We start from the raw sequence: 17,366 nt of genomic DNA on the forward strand, positions 1-17,366 counted from the left end.
CAAAAACCTTGTGTGATACTCTCATTAATAATCCTAAATCAGTATCATAATTTGATCTTTTAAACTTCATGATACCGGGTCATGGTGGCTCAGCAGGCAGAGTTCTCGCCTGCCTTGCCGGAGACCCAGGCTCATTTCCCGGTGCCTGCCTATGAAAAAAAAAAAAAAAAAAGAGAGAGAAATTAAACTCCATGATACCACAATAAGGCAGGCAGACATCAAGGGTAGAAAGCACATACCTTTTCTGAACATCCTTCAGTAAACATTTACACTGGAACTTCCGCCCCCACCCCAGTTGATACCAATCAGATGGAAAGAACATCATCAAGTGCAAAGCTGAAAAAGCTCATATATTATCAGTTTCCAAAATGGTTTTGGAAGAAACTAAAAAAAAAAAAAAAAAAAAAAAATTAATGGGGGAGGGGGTGGAGGTAGGGAAAATTTTTTAAAAATCTAAAGGCTAAACATGATGAGTACACACAAGTGAGCTCATTCTGTATGGTTTAGCATGTACGGTGCTATTTGGGAGTGTAACGGGTATTTTTTCGCATTGTAATACTGACCTGCAGGATTCAAGTATTCAGATATGTCTTGGGGAAAATAAAGTGGAAAATATGCAGAGAATGTAGCTGTTTCCACAGGTGGCCTGCGGCTGTAGGTGGCGAGTCCAGTTGAGTGCTCCTTCTGTCACATCTCGCCGTCCCGGTTTTTGAGTGCACATCTGCACTTCTTTGTGGGTTCTCCACACCCACCCAGGTAGTCAACAAAGAGAAGTGTTTGTGGGGGGTGGGCCTCTAATTCTCCGGAGGTCACTGCTGCTTGGAGGACCCACAGGCTTACGGAACAATGTGGGGTGCACTATACTGAAATGCCATGAAGGTCTGTGCACTTAGCTCCCGGCAGCCCAGCACCATTCCCTGAGAAGGCTCTGGCTGGAGAATGAGTGGGAACAGCTGAGGGAGCTTGCTGCCAGCCGAAAGAAGGGGTCGGGGACTGAGTTTGTGCAAAGGCATGACTGATCTCTCACTGGCAAGCTCAGCAAGAATTGTGGCATTCCCCAATACACACATGTGCAGAGACTTTTTTTGCCTTTGCTGCCTTTTCTTTTGAACTGAAACACTTTCAGGTGGGAGGTTCAGATGGGAGGTTATCAGCGGGCCATGCTGCATGCACAGTGTGGGCCGGGTTTTGAGCCACTGATCGGAGATATTGGGTTATTTTAGAACAAGCCAATCTGTTATTCTCCCTGGGCTGCTCTCAACCCAGCTGGAATCTGGTAGATACCTGGCATCAGAATTTGCTTATCCCCCATCTACACGAAGGGGAGAATTATCTCACTTACACAAGGGTGGCTTCAGACCAGTCAGTTCCGTAGGTTGGCAGGACAGAGCAGTGATGTTTCTAGGTGGCAGAGGAACCTTTTACAGCTCAGGAGCCAGAGAGGGGTTTGTAACTGAGCCAGGAGACCATGTCAATTGGGAACCACTGTTTCTGGCTGAAGTGCTTTGAGCTGCACTGCTGGGGGGATCACTGTAGCTGGAGGCACGGGGGAATGACCAGGCACTAGATGAAAGCAGCGTGTGCTCAACTGTAGTGGTGAGCTTCCCACATACAATTAACTGAAAGATTAGTTTATGACACAGAGTGACACAAGGGTCATTTTGGGGGTCAACGTATGGCTAACCCTTCCATGGTTCACCAGGGTGAAACTCTGGTGGCCAATTAAGACTGTCCAGAGAAGTTACGCGATTTGGCACAGGACCCTGGAGGACTAGCTGGTGAAGTAATGCTGCTCGGAAAGGCATGGGGAACAAATGGAGATTCTTCCAGCTGAAACCACTTAAATAGCACCATGTTTGCTGGAGTTTTGATCCAAAGATGTGTTTACAGATACACTGTCCTTTGTAGTCCACTTCCTTCACTTTGATGGTGGCCCTTTAATACTGTTCATATCCATATTTATATTCAAGGCTAAGTTCAAGCCTCGAGGGAAGTTGCTGAAAGCATTTATTGGAGATGGGCCTTTTTTTCACCTCAGGTGTAGGGTGGTGCCTGACATTTTCAAGGAAAGTCATAGCTGTTGATGGAGTAACTGCTGCCGAGATGGTGGTGTCTGTTGCTTCACCAAGTTTGGGTCAAGTTGATGAGACGGTTGCATCATTTACTGCTGCACATTAAAAGGTCAGCCCTGCTGGTCTCAACTGCTAGTCACCAGAAGACAAACTTCTCTAACTTTGTGCGAGTTGTTGCATAAACAAATGGCTGTAGCTGAGAGATCTGAGAAAGCCGGTTCAACTAGAATGGCTAGTTCAGCAGGGTTACCTGTAAGGGCCAAAGAGCAGATCCAGGCCACCATTTTTTGGGTGCAGACTTCAGCAATCAAACTGGAACCTCAGAAGACAGTAACAGAGGAGGCATGGAGCACAGAGATTAGTCTGAGGTGAACTAAGAGGCTGTGCTGAAGTGCTGCATGCCCCAGGTTGTGCTGCTGTATTTCCAGCACCAAACATACAGGGGTTGCCATTCTTATCAAAATTAGGACTGTGCTCCATGGAAGGCTCTTTGAAAATCTGAGGCTGAGAACCAGGGCCTTTCCTGACCATTCGATTTTAATCACCAATATTTAGTCTATGTTTATCTGTGTTTGCTTTGAAACATTCCTCCAGAAAGGTCCATCTTATTGCTCTGAATATTTTCTTCTGGGCAGTCTCTCGAAAAACTGATATTTGAAAGATACTTAATAAATGGATTCATCCATGTTTCTTCTTCTTCTTTCTGGTTTTCATCATTTGCTTTGATGACATTTTCATTGAATTTGGTGGCCAATTTAAAAATGAGTTAAGCTCTTGAGATGAATAAGCATTCCACATTCTAATTTCTACATCTGCTTCCTCTCCCCAGTGAGTGGGGCAATTTGCACGTAATCACGTAACATCACCACCCCAGCCCCCTCGCATAGATTTTGGCCCAGATTTGCTTCAAGTTTGTGGACAACAGAGCTGGAACCCCACGTGATGTTCTGGATGGTCCAGGAAGGGGTCTACCCCAGCTGGAGTCATTGTCTATGGGTTTACCCAATGCTGAAGTACCATTATCCACAGCTGTGACTGGAGTAGAAGGGTTCTCCCCTTCCCGAGAGTACCCCCCAGCCAGAGCCAATGCTTGCCTCTTTGTTTGAGATGGCACTTGCAGATGGTTGCAGTTGATGTTATCTGTGCTTGCTGGTCTGAACGTCTGCTGCTGTTTGGGATGTTTTGTTGCACATGTTCACATTTTTGTAGTTGTATTTGCTGGGATCTCCCCAAGCTGAAGTTCCACCATCAATTTCCATTTTGCAGTATATGGCTTTTGGGGATGGTTCCCCCCAGCTTGTGGGTTCTTCTTCTTTAGTTGGGTGCTGGTATAGGTTCTTCTAGCCAGCTTGCACCAGGAGATTTGCCTGTAGCTGATATGATTCCCCATGATCAATAAGTCTTGTTGCTTGTTCCAGTCTGGCAACAGATGTTAATGAATCTCCCCAACTTACAGACTGATTAGACTTCGGAGGGTCTCCCCATTCCTGGGAAGGATCAGATTTAGATGATTCATCCATTCCTGATGAATTATTTGGATTTATGTTATTTCCCCAAGTGAAAGAACTAGTTTTACCAAATTCATTCCAACCAGAAATGGACTTGTCACTGTCACTACCTCCTGAGCTGGATTTCTCAATAGCCTCACCCCAATCGGTGCTCCTTAAAATTTCTCCCCAGTTATCCTTGGCAGAAATGGACCACACTTGGTTTGATTTTTGTCTGTCACACCATCTTTGTTTGTTCTTTAGTGAATCATTCCATGCAGTCTTCTCTTTTTGCAATTCCTCCATTGACTGTTCTTGTCCATTTCTGTAGCAGCAAAATCATCTTTCCATCTCCCCTGGAAGTTTGAGCCTTTGGAATTGCCCCACCTCAACAGCAGATTTGGAATTTCCCCTTCCTGATACAGAGTGTATCATTATTGTTAGAGCTAGTCTTATCTACTCATGCCCCTGATTAAAAGTCTGTGTTGGAGAGCTTCCCTTGACCTCGGACCCATTGTCAGCCTTTTTTTTTTTGTCCCTCTAGGTGATGTTTTGGTATCCCAGGCAGTATTCTGCTTAATATAGATTTGTACCCAACCAGAGTTGGACAGGACATTTGGATCTAAGTCAGTTCTGTTTATAATGCTTTGGAGGAACATTTGATGTTCATTTTTTCTTCTGTCTTTCTCCTTTGAGGCATCTAGTGCATTCTGTACAACCTTCACACTGTACTGTATCCGGTTTGGCCCAGACACTATTTCGCTCATTTGTCTGAGATGTGGCAGAACCCTGATTCTCTTCCTCACTACAATAAGATGTCCACTTATTGTAGTGTTCTTAAAATTGCATTTGCACTCTCATTGGAATGCTGATTGCTAGGCAGTTTGTTCCACTCCAGGCTGGGATTATTGTAGCAATATTTTGTGTAGGGGCTCCTCATCTTCTTTCACTTTCTCCATAATTTGCTCCATTTCCATGTCCCCATAATATACTCTGATAATCTGCTTCCTTAGACTCCCACACACCTCCTGCTTTGTGTTTACTTGAAAGATAGTGTCCACAGACCCCTTTGTGCTAGGCTGCATTTCGAGTACATTCACAGTGTCACCCTTAGCTTGGCCATCAGGGCCTGAATACTTGTTTCAAGAATAATTAGAACCATCGGACCCCCATGTAGTACCGTGGGAGCCTACATTTCTTGACTCTTCCTTGTTGAGGTGAGAAACGGAAGTGCCATTCATAACTGATGGGGCCCATATCGGAGGGTGATTAATTGTGCCCTCCATGCCAGGCCTCTGAATTACTAGGTAGTTCATTCTTCTGTACTGAACCGAGGGTTGGTAAATTAGAGGTCATAAAGTTACTTGGTGCAGTCATTTCAGTGGTACTATGCAGACACTGACCACTGAATGAAACCTTCTGTGTGCCACTTATTTCAGATTCCCAAATTTCTTGAAGATTTCCCCAGGTACCATGGGTAGAAGAGTCCCTTGCTTTCCAGTTAATACTCTGATTTTGGGACATCTGGATTATGGTACTGCACTGACTATTGAGGTCAGAACTATCACTCTCTACAGGTCTTTTTAGGGCAAGTCCACTGTTTTCTAATACTGGCCAGGAACCGTGGTTGCTAGTTGAATTAAGAATGCTTGGATTTAACCCTCTGTTTTGATTTGGTATATCTGCTGGAATGTAATATACCAGAAATGGGTTGATTTTTACAATCGAATTGTAAAACTATAAAAATCACAATTATTAGCGCATGAGTTTACAATTCTGAGTCCATGAAAATGTCCAAAGTAAGGCATCAACAGGATGACTCCTTCTCCCCAACGACTGGCTACCAGCAATCCTCAGCTCCTCTGTCACATGGCCAGCGACAGGCAATATCTGCTCATCTTTCTCTTCTGGGTTTTGTTTCCTTCAGCTTCTGGCTTCAGTGGCTTCCTGTCTGAACTTCTGTATGTGTCCTTACCTCTCAGCTTCTCTGGCTCTCTTGACTTCTTTGGGTGTTTCACTCTATTTTCTTAAGAGGATTAAGACCCACCTTGAATGAGGTGGGTCACTGCTCAAGTGAAATAATCGAATCAAAAGTTCCTACCCACAATAGGTCTGCACCCATAGGAATGGATTAAAAGAAATGGCCTTTTCTGGAGTACATAACAGCCTCAAACCATCACACCCTCCATTTGATGAAGAACATATGGTGTCCCCAGCATTCATTCTGCTGCTGCTCCTTTCTGATTTGCTTTCAGGAGCATCTGTGGAGACTTACCACGTGCTTTTATGTGCTTTTATGGCTCCAGGGGAAAAACCCCACAGACCAGTCTTCCTTCAGTGGTCCTTATTATTGCTTTGGCTGCTAACCACAAACTTGTTCTGGGATCCAAGTCCAGTGCTATTGCTAACACCATCTTTTTCACCACCCATGCTCCCTGAAGCCATGAGAGTAACATTTCTTCGTGTTTCAGAACCGGAGGCAGCATCAGCACCCATACATTTGGAAGCCAACTCTGGATCACTGCCAACAACCAAGGGCCAGGTTTCTTTTTCAGAGTCGTGTACTTCTTAAAGTTCGATCTGTAGTCAGTTCGAGAAGATGCAGGTCCCTGCTGGGAATTTTCGTCATGGGATACTGAAATACTGTGGTTTGGGTCAAACTGGTTTTTGTCGGTCTGTACCTCTCTGTTATTTTGTGGCTGTCGATTTCTTAAAACATTGTTTTCTGACTGGCTGTGGAACACTTTCATAGCAGATCCTAGGTTTGCTGCAATTCCAGGAAAATGCCAACCCTTCTGTAGAAGCTGTTTATGTTCCTGGTGGTGAAATCACAGTGGTACTTCCCGAGGATAGCGAGGAAAGGCCCGGGGCGGTGGTGGCTGCTGGTTGTTGGCTGTGGCTCACTTGGCCCTATTCTCAGAGCTGGGGACTGCGGAAGTGCTGTTACTACTAGAGCTGATGGGCTGAGGCCGGCTTACGCTGGGCTTTACCTGTTCTGGCACTGCTTAGGTTTCTTTCTACACCTTTCGCCTCCAATTCTCTCATGTGTGGAAAGTGTACAAGCAAGTGGGGCGTGGCGAATGAGGCTCGTGCGTCTCAAGCCTTCGCCAGCACTGCAGGGACAGGCCCAGACTGCGCCATCACTGCCATTTTCTACACCCACCCGCCGCCACCGCAGGGCCCAAACCAGAAGTTACGTCATTCCTTTTTCTGGCTGAATAGTAGTCCACTCTATGGGTATACCACACTTGGTTTATCCATTCATCAGTTGTTGGATGTTTGGATTGTTTCCACTTTTTCTACGGACGTTTCCAGTTCTCTTGGTACACACCCAGGAGTGGAACTGCTGAGCCATATGGCAATTTTATGTTCAAAAATTTGAGGAACTATCAAACTATGATATAGTACTTTGGCAATATCAGCCAGACTTTTTTTTTTTTTTTTTTTTTTTGGCCTTCTTTTTAATTTAGTTTCTTGACTGTTACAGTTAAAATTTTAATTCAATTTTGTTTCAATCAGCATATGCAAAATCAGATTATTTTCATTTTCACTTGTAATTCATTCAATTTAACACAAGTATATATTCCTGCATATCTCATTACTCTCAGGGTAAATAACAGTTCCTCCATAATAACAACCCTTGTCGCTATGCTTTGTGTGTTTTAACATTTTTTATTTTATAATACAACATATACACAAAGCAAAGAAAGGAAAAAAGCAATAGCTTTCAAAGTACTCTTCAACAAGCAGTCCCAGGACCGATTTCAGAGTTTGTCATGGGCTACCATGCCATCCTCTCGGATTTTTCCTTCTAGCTGCTCCAGAATATAGGAGGCTAGAAGAAATAATTTTTTCTTATCATAATTGACTTTTTTTGTGTGTGGAAAATAACATACATACAAAAAAGCAATAAATTTCAAAGCACAGCACCATAATTAGTTGCAGAACAGATTTCAGAGTTTGGTATGGGTACAATTCCAGAATTTTTACTTCTAGGATACTGGAGACCAAAAGAAATATCAATTTAATGATTCAGAAATCATATTCATTTGTTAAACCCTACCTCCTCTGTATAACTCCACCATCACCTTTGATCTTTCTATCCCCCTCTTTAGGGGTGTTTGTACTGTGGCCATTCTAATTTTTTCATGTTGGAAGGGACTGTCACTAATACGGGGTAGGGAGATGGAACTAGCTGATGTTCTGGAGAGGCCGGGCCCTCTAGGTGTCAGGACTTATCTGGTCCAGGGACCCTTCTGGAGGTTGTAGGTCTCTGGATAGTTACTCTGGCGCATGGAACCCTTGTGGAATCTTATATATTGCCCTAGGTGTTCTCTAGGATTGGCTGGAATGGTCCTGGTTGGGGGTTGGCAGGTTATGATAGGTAGCAAGGTCTAACTGAAGCCTGCATTTAAAAGCAACCTCCAGAGTAGCCTCTCGACTCTATTTGAACTCTCTCAGCCACTGATACTTTATTATTTACATTTCTTTTACCCCTTTTGGTCAGGATGGAATTGCTGATTCCATGGTGCCAGGGCTGGATTCATCCCGGGAGTCATGTCCTATGCCGCCAGGGAAACTTTCACCCCTCAGCCAGATTTTTAAAAGCATATTCCTTTACACCCATCAGTATGGAGAGTTTATATTACAGATACACTTACATATGTGTGAAAATATACTGCAGCATTATTTGTCATAGCAAAATACTAGGAACAGCCCAAATACCCATTAGGAGGGGATTACTTGAGTAAATCAAGGTTTATACTTTCAGTCAAAAACTACGCAGTTGTCAAAAAGAATGACGATGATACATTTTGTATATTAATGAGCGGCGAGAAATACGCAAGAGTGCAGGGCTGCATTTGTGTCCAAACCATTTTTCAGGGGGGAAAATAAGAATCTACATTTGTTTTGCTTGTGTACAAAGAAAGAATTTCCAGAAGGATATAAGAATCTTAGAATTGCAGGGGACTGTGGGAGATTTTTCCCACTTTGAATACATAGGGGCTTTGAACCGAGGGACTGGATGACATATTCAAATAACTAAATTTCAAAAATCTTGGCAAGGAAAAAAACATGAGGTCATTTGTTCTGCCTTTTCCCCTCCATGTCTTCAGAGGAGAGACACACCCTCCAGTTCAAACAACATAAACTGAATCCAGCTGCTTGTGCCTTGGTCTTGGGACAGCCTCTGCCTTCCAAATCCACAGGCAGGTCCATCGAAAGGAAGGAAAAGGCCAGGATCTGGCTTCTCTATGGCTTTCAGGCCTGATATATTTAACTCATGAATCTGAGGTGAACCGAGGGGGTGGGTGATTGCCACCTTAGCTTTGAAGGGTTAAAATGAACACAGCTCAGCCCTCTAAAGGAGGTTCAAGTGAACTCCTGCCTCCCCGGCTGTGACCCAGGGGGACCTCAGGGCAGACCTTCCGTCTGCGGCTCTGCTAACATTTCTCCAGAGCTGCCCTCCCCACCAGCTGGGCTTTGAGTGTGTCACTGAGCTGGACCCACTGGGACCCAACGAAGTCCTTGGGTTTAGTACAAACCCTGGCTGGACAACAGCCTCCCTCTCACTCTTTTTTCATGAGCGGTCATCTGACGATTACGTGAGGCGTTCCCTAGAATCCTAGAGAAGCACAAACATTCGGCTGAGGCCACCGTGTTGGCCCCACACTCGCCCTGACCTGCCTTGCTGTCCCCTTCATGGTTTTTCGGTGACCCATGTCCAAGGTGCTCATTTCGGACAGCTTGAGACGGAACGTTTAAAAGACACTGCGTGAGGGCGGTGCAAAAAAAAAGACCCTGCATGATTTTCTTGGCTCAACTGTAACCAAATGGTCATAAAAAGGTCACAGTGGGGGAGGTGAGTGGGAGCTCAGCCTATTTTTAGCCAAGAGAAAAAGGAAAAGAACCAAGAGAACAGAGACATTTTCTAAGATTAAATTCAGTTAAAGAAGTAAGCTTGGGATCAGTTCTCTCTGCAACTTCCTAGAGTTGCTATTTATTTATTTAAATTTGTAGAAAACATTAAAGCAATAACAGCAAAGATGGAAATTCATTGTTTTGCAGGCATTTTAGGGAGGAAGAAAATAGAAAATTCTTTCATAAAGGTGGGAAGTTCAAAGGAAACAAATTGATTCATGAAATCCATTCAGCTACTACTCTTATCCCCATTTACAGATGAAAAAATGAGGTTAGGAGATTAAATGACTAGAGCCAGGCAGAGTCCAGGCTTGTACTGGGGCAGCCAGGTTCCGGAATTCTCCTTCTGAGCCACCACACTTTAATGCCTCCCTAACTCAGTTTTCACAAACTGATGGCAGAAGATAATTCCGTAGCAAGCTGCGGCACCCCAGTGGAGTAAAAAAAGTGCATCAAATTGCATCCTTATTTTAAGGAAGGAGATCAGTGCATTTTACACAGACTTTTTCTTTAGGGCTGGATGTATCTATATAAGATCCTAATTTGGGGGATAGCATGAAAGTTTATGCTTGGTTTTAAGTCACTTCTGAGCTACTCCATGGAAACCTGGGGGAAAACATGTTCCCTACTTGTCCAAAAGGGATCAAGAACACTACAAATTGATCAGCAGAGTTGATCAGCCTGAAAGAGACTCTGAAGAGTTGAATTAGGAGCCAGGGGATTATCTAAGCCAATGTCCCCCCCCCCCCCACACACACACAGCCAGGCCTACACCACCAGCCCACTGCAAGCCCAGGAGACCCCATGATTCTCCCTGGCTCAATCACGGGCTCCCCACAGCACTAGAGGAAGCTCTTTCTGTGACATCATCGCCCCTGTTCATGCATTAGTACTAATATCTCAAGATCTACCAGACCTTTTCTTCCACAAGACTTACATGTTTTGCTAATTTGGAAAAACAACAACAACAAAACGACATTCTAAAGATGAAATAAGGAAATATTTTGAATCGAATTCAAATATTTTCAATTAAAACTAACTTAAAAAATGTATTTTTCAATGATGAAATCAGGAGTCATTCCACTTCTGCTAACACGCTCACTGGAAAGTGAGTTAAAGGATTGGCCATGTTTTAAATTATGTGCTTCCAATGGTTTGGAGCCAAATAAAATCAAGGCCCTCCCATTTTTATCATGATTGTATTATCATTGTTTTCACTGACAGAAATACATTGAGTCCAGGTGAGGCTAACTAACTTGCCAAATGTCACAGAATATGGAGAGAAAGAAAGGAACATCGATTGGGGGACCAGCTAGCACATGCACTCAGCGTGAAGCCCAAGACTCTGCAAATAAACTGTACAGATTCCTGTGCCACAAATGAGAAAACTTAGTTTGGGGGGTTAAGCAAGTGCTCAGAGCCTCACACTTAGTGTGTGCAGGACCTGGGATGTGAACCTGGCTGCTTCCCACTGCAAAGCCCATGTTTTTGACACTGTCATTCAGTTCTTCCTGCAAACTGCATACCTCAGAGATGCCCAAGAGGTGCTGAAAGACAGCATCAGGCGGCAGACTGAGCTTAAGCTGTAGCCATCACCTCCACCCCAAATCCTTAGACAATACAAATTCATATCAAGAGATACAAAGAAGCCCATTGCGGGGGTGCTCACTGGAGGAGGAAGGTGTCCAGGGCTAGTAGTGGCAGGGGGGGGGGCTGTAGGGAAGGGGACACGAGAGCAGGCAGGCGCCTACGTTTAGCCCCTCTTCAGCCTGGGCCAGGGGTCTGCCCATTTGGAACACCCAGGAGGACCATGGAACCTCCCACACAGAAGACATGCTCCCGTTGTACCCCAGGGCATCCCGAAACAGTAACAGCTAAGGAGTTCAGACAGCTAAGGAGGATCTCAAACAGAGAGGTCAACATCCAGCCAGAAACCCACAAACATCTGAGGAAGATCAAAGCCATAAAGGAGAAGCATCAAACTCCACCCCCAGGGCCAGCAAACAGAGTAGGTTACAGACTGGCAGGAAGAGACCGCATTCTCCAAAACTCCCAACACAAAGGAAAGCTAAAGGATGTTCTCTGTCTCATTGGAAGTGTGGTGACCACCCAGAGCAGCAAAATATGTGGCATGTCTCCCAGCAGCCCACCTAGGGCCTCAGAGTACCCAAGGGGAAGTGGGCGGATGATGGCGACAATATCTGTGGAAGGCAAAATTTTGCCAGATCTGAGAGCCTGGACATCTTGTAGCAGCTATTCATTAACACTGAGGGAAAAACATTACACAAATATCCCAGTCATTGAGTTTAAAGGCGGTGCAGGCAACTTTGGGATCTCCTGGTTTATGATAAAATGATGTCGGCAATGCCCATCCTCATCGAGGAGGAAAAGACTATGTAAGTAGCCTCAGCATGCTGAGTCAAGCCAGCCAACAATAAAAACAAAATATGAGATAATCAAAGGTATTTGAATACTGTATAGATATTTGATATTATTAATGAAGCATTTTTCATTTTAATTGATTTTTTTTTTAGAATTCTTAAGATATGGAACCTGGAATTGGATTCTAAATAATTTTGAAAGAGGAGGAAAGGGATATATAAATCAAGATAGGCAAGGTGTGATAATTGCTGAAGTCTGTAACAAGGGTCTATTTACAGAATTCTCTCCTTTTGTAATGTGTTTGAAATATACCATATACGAAAAATGGAGAAAGCGATTCAGATTAAAAAAACAGCATTTCACCATTCAAGACTAAAAACATATAAAGAAAAAAAATTGTTATTTTGCGTTTTGGCTCATGAAAATGCGGTTTTGGAGGCAAAAAAGGGGAACTTACTATTTTCTCTGATTCTTTGGAAGAGAGGGGAACTAGAAGATTATTAGGAAGAAGGTGGGACAGAATACCTTTCATTGAACTTCCTTCTATAACTTCTAAATTTTATATCAAGTATACGACTTACCTGTTAAAAACAAATAAAATAATTTAAAAATCCCGAGACCACTGATGTTTACTCTAATATATTTGAAAAACCTAGATTACATGAATGACTTTCTAGAGAGATATTTTGCCAAAATTAATTCGAGAGGAAATAGAAAATCTAAACAGACTTATAACCTTTAGAGATATTGAATGGGTAGTTAAAAAAAAAGATCTACCCACAAAAAAAGCACCAGTCCTAGACAGTTTTATAGGCAGAAAATGGTACTTAAACTTCTTGGAAAATATAAACCCTACATTGAACAAACTTCCTGTTGAATGAAGGTTGCAAAAAAGATTGGCATGGTATAAATAATTTATTTTAACTCTTTAAAAATGGAAACTGTTCTGCAAGAAGCAAGATTGCAGGGAGGTGCCAAGTTGGTGGCTTAGCAAGGTGTGAGATTTAGTTCGTCCTCCAGAACAGCTACTAAATAACCAGGAACAGTACAGAACAGCTCCTGGGGCCATGTCAGTGACCGGACACACAGGGTACCCCACTCTGGACCAGCTGGACCAGCTGCGAGCCCCCCCAGAACCATGGGTTCCCCAAGCTGTGGTGGCGGCACCCATCCCCCCACAAGCTGCTTCCCAGAGGGGAAAGGAAAGAGACTTTACCAGCAGCAGGGCTGAGCACAACTAAGCTTCAAGTGTGGAATTAATTCACAAATTCTGACTACTAAAAATAGGCCTCCAGCTCAGGTGAACCTGGTCAAAGTGGAAGTCACTGATTTTTGCCCTGGCACCAAGGGGGCAGGGCTGACGGAAAAAGAAAAAAAAAAACGAAACAGAGGTTTTTGTGGCTGTGTTTCTACAAAAGCTTGACTGCCTTTGGATAGAGCGGCAGGGCTTCTCAGGCTGCAACTGCCTCAGGCATAGGCAGAAACAAGCTTGCGTGAGAGCCTGTCTGGAGCCTGTGCCTTCCCCAGGGGAGGGGTGAGACCCAACTCAGGTGGAATCCCTTCCTCAAGGAATTCAGACCCCAGGGCCTGGTAATTTGAAGTCATTAAAACCAGCCTACAACCTCTCCTTTGTCTCCACCATGCCCCAGCAGGGAGAGTCTGCCAAAGTTAAAGATACTGCATCATCTTATGCTGGTGGGACCTGCAGGCAAACAAGCACCTCATACTGGGCAGGATAAGAAAAACAGAGTCCAGAGACTTCACAGGAAAGTCTTTCAACCTGGTGGGTCTCACCCTCAGGGAAAACTGACTCAAGTGACTCTTTCCTCCTGACAGGAGGCCAATTTGGTCTGGGAAAATCCGACTAGGGTCTATAATACATAAGTAGGCCCTCTTAAGGGTGAGGAGAAAAAGGCACCATACAGGCAGGGCAAGAAACAAGAAAACAAGAACTGAAAAATTCTCCTCTCTTAAACGAAACCTAAGCCAGTGGCCCAGAAAAAGCTGAACTGAATGTCAAAGAACAGAAAGACAACAAATTCATCCAGCAAGAAAACCCTAGGAAAAAGAGTGAAAAAAATCTCCAGAATAAATTAATTAAGGTAATTAAATGCCTAGATTCCAGCAAAAAATAACAAATCACACTAGGAAAATTGAAGATATGGCCCAGTCAAAAGAACAAACCAACAATTCAAATGAGATACAGGAGTTGAAACAATTAATTCAGAATGTACAAACAGACATGATAAACCTCATCAAAAATCAAATCAATGAATTGAGGGAGGATATAAAGAAGGCAAGGAATGAATAAAAAGAAGAAATTGAAAGTCTGAAAAAACAAATCACAGAATTTATGGGAATGAAAGGCACAGTAGAAGAGATGAAAAAAACAATGGAAACCTACAATGTTAGATTTTGAGAGGCAGAAGATAGGATTAGTGAACTGGAGGACGGAACATCTGAAATCTAACAAGAAAAAGAAAATATAGGGAAAAAATGGAAAAATATGAGCAGGGAATTGAATGACAATATGAAACGCACAAATATGTGTGTTGTGGGTGTCCCAGAAGGAGAAGAGAAGGGAAAAGTAGGAGAAAAACTAATGGAGGAAATTATCACTGAAATTTTCCCAACTCTTATGAAAGACTTAAAATTACAGATCCAAGAAGTGCAGCGTACCCCAAAGAGAATAGATCCAAATAGACATACTCCAAGACACTTACTAATCAGAATGTCAGAGGTCAAAGAGAAAGAAAGAATCTTGAAAGCAGCAAGAGAAAAGCAATCCAGCACATACAAGGGAAGTCCAATAAGACTATGCATAGATTTCTTAGCAGAAACCATGGAAGTAAGAAGATGGTGGGATGATATATTTAAATTATTAAAAGAGAAAAACTGCCAACCAAGAATTCTATATCCAGCAAAACTGTCCTTCAAATATGAGGGAGAAATTAAAATGTTTTCAGATAAAAAATCAATGAGAGAATTTGTGACCAAGAGACCGGCTCTGTAAGAAATACTAAAGGGAGCACTAGCGGCAGATACAAGAAGACAAGAGAAGCTGTGGAGAAGAGTGTAGAAAGGAAGAATATACGCAAAGGTAAAAAGAAGAAAAAATAGATATGACATATAAAATCCAAAAGGCAAAATGGTAGAAGAAAGTACTACCTGTACAGTAATAACACTAAATGTTAATGGATTAAACTCCCCAATCAAAAGACATAGACTAGAAGAATGGATTAAAAAACAGGACCCATCCAGATGCTGTCTACAGGAAACACATCTTAGACCCAAGGATAAACATAGGTTGAAAGTAAAAGGTTGGGAAAAGATATTTCATGCAAATAGCAATTTGAAAAGAGCAGGAGTAGCTATACCAATATCCAACAAATTGGACTTCAAATGTAAAACAGTTAAAAGAGACAAAGAAGGACACTATATATTAATAAAAGGAACAATTCAACCAGAAGACATAACAATCATAAATATTTATGCACCAAGCCAGAATGCTCCAAAATACATGAGGCAAACACTGAAAATACTGAAAAGAGAAACAGACACATCTACCATAATAGTTGGAAATTTCAATTCCACACTTTCATCAATGGACAGAACATCTAGACAGAGGATCAACAAAGAAACAGAGAATTTGAATAATACAATAAATGAGCTAGATTTAACAGATATTTATAGAACATTACCCCACACAACAGCAGGATACACCTTTTTCTCAAGTGCCCATGGATCATTCTCAAGGATGGACCATATGCTCGGTCACAAAGCAAGTCTCAATAAATTTAAAAAGACTGAAATCATATAAAACACTTTCTCAGATCATAAAGGAATGAAGCTGGAAATCAATAATAGGCAGAGTGCCAGAAAATTCACAAATATGTGGAGGTTCAACAACACACTCTTAAAAAACCAGTGAGTCAAAGAAGAAATTACAAGAGAAATCAGTAAATACCTCAAAGCAAATGAAAATGAAAATACAACATATCAAAACTTATGGGATGCAGCAAAGGCAGTGCTAAGAGGGAAATCTATTGCCCTAAATGCCTATATTAAAAAAGAAGAGCAAAAATTGAGGAATTAATTGACCACTTGGAAGAAGTAGAGAAAGAACAGCAAACTAACCCCAAAGCAAGCAAAAGGAAAGAAATGATGAAGATTAGAGCAGAAATAAATGGAACTGAAAACATGAGAACAATAGAGAAAATCAACAAAACCAGAAGCTGGTTCTAGGAGAAAATCAATAAGATTGATGGGCCCTTAGCAAGACTGACAAAAAGAAGAAGAGAGAGGATGCAAATAAATAAGATCAGAAATGGAAGAGGAGACATAACCACTGACCCCACAGAAATAAAGGAAGTAATGACAGGATACTATGAAGAACTTCATGCTAATATATACAACAATGTAGACGAAATGGACAACTTTCTAGAAAGGCATGAACAACCAACTTTGACTCAAGAAGAAATAGATGACCTCAACAAACCAATCACAAGTAAAGAAACTGAATCAGTCATTAAGAAGCTTCCCAAAAAGAAAAGTCCAGGACAAGAGATGACTTCATATGTGAATTCTACCAAATATTCCAGAAAGAATTAGTACCAATCCTGCTCAAACTCTTCAAAAAATTGAAGAGTAGGGAAAGCTACCTAACTCATTCTACGAAGCCAACATCACCCTCATACCAAAGCTAGACAAAGATATTACAAAAAAAGAAAACTACAGACCAATCTCTCTAATGAATATAGATGCAAAAATCCTCAACAAAATTCTATAAATCGAATCCAGCAGCACATTAAAAGAATTATACATCATGACCAAGTAGGATTCATCCCAGGTATGCAAGGATGGTTCAACATAAGAAAATCAATTAATGTAATACAGTATATCAACAAATCAAAGTAGAAAAATCATATGATCATCTCGATTGATGCAGAAAAGGCATTTGACAAAATTCAACATCCTTTCCTGTTGAAAACACTTCAAAGGATAGGAATATAAGAGAACTTCCTCAACATGATAAAGGTAATATACGAAAAACCCACAGCAAACATCATCCTTAATGGGGAAAAACTGAAAACTTTTCCCCTAAGACCAGGAACAAGACAAGGATGTCCACTATCACCACTGTTATTCAACATTGTGTTGGAAGTTCTACCCAGAGCAATTAGACAAGAAAAAGAAATACAAGATATCAAAATTGGAAAGGAAGAAGTAAAACTCTCAGTTTGCAGATGATATACTATATGTCGAAAACCCTGAAAAATCCACAGCAAAACTACTAGAGCTAATAAATGAGTACAGCAAAGTTGCAGGTTACAAGATCAACACTCAAAAATCTGTAGTGTTTCTATACACTAGTAATGAACAATCTGAGGGGGAAATCAAGAAACAAATTCCATTTACAATTGCAACCAAAAGAATAAAATATTTAGGAATAAATTTAACTAAAGAGACAAAAGACTTATACAAAGAAAACTACAAGAAATTG

General features: G+C 42.0%; 1 protein-coding gene and 2 pseudogenes across 2 annotated transcripts in view; all 3 read right to left on the bottom strand.

Annotated features, from left to right (window-relative positions):
* Positions 1–17,366, bottom strand: part of LRRK1 (leucine rich repeat kinase 1) — a 164,010-nt gene that overhangs the window by 118,954 nt on the left and 27,690 nt on the right. The window lies entirely within an intron of this gene.
* LOC143652705 (trinucleotide repeat-containing gene 6A protein pseudogene) lies at positions 428–5,457 on the bottom strand (annotated as a pseudogene).
* LOC143652706 (trinucleotide repeat-containing gene 6A protein-like) lies at positions 5,289–11,316 on the bottom strand (annotated as a pseudogene).

This window comes from Tamandua tetradactyla, chromosome 12 (assembly GCF_023851605.1).
Source record: "Tamandua tetradactyla isolate mTamTet1 chromosome 12, mTamTet1.pri, whole genome shotgun sequence".
Taxonomy (NCBI): Eukaryota; Metazoa; Chordata; class Mammalia; order Pilosa; family Myrmecophagidae; genus Tamandua; species Tamandua tetradactyla.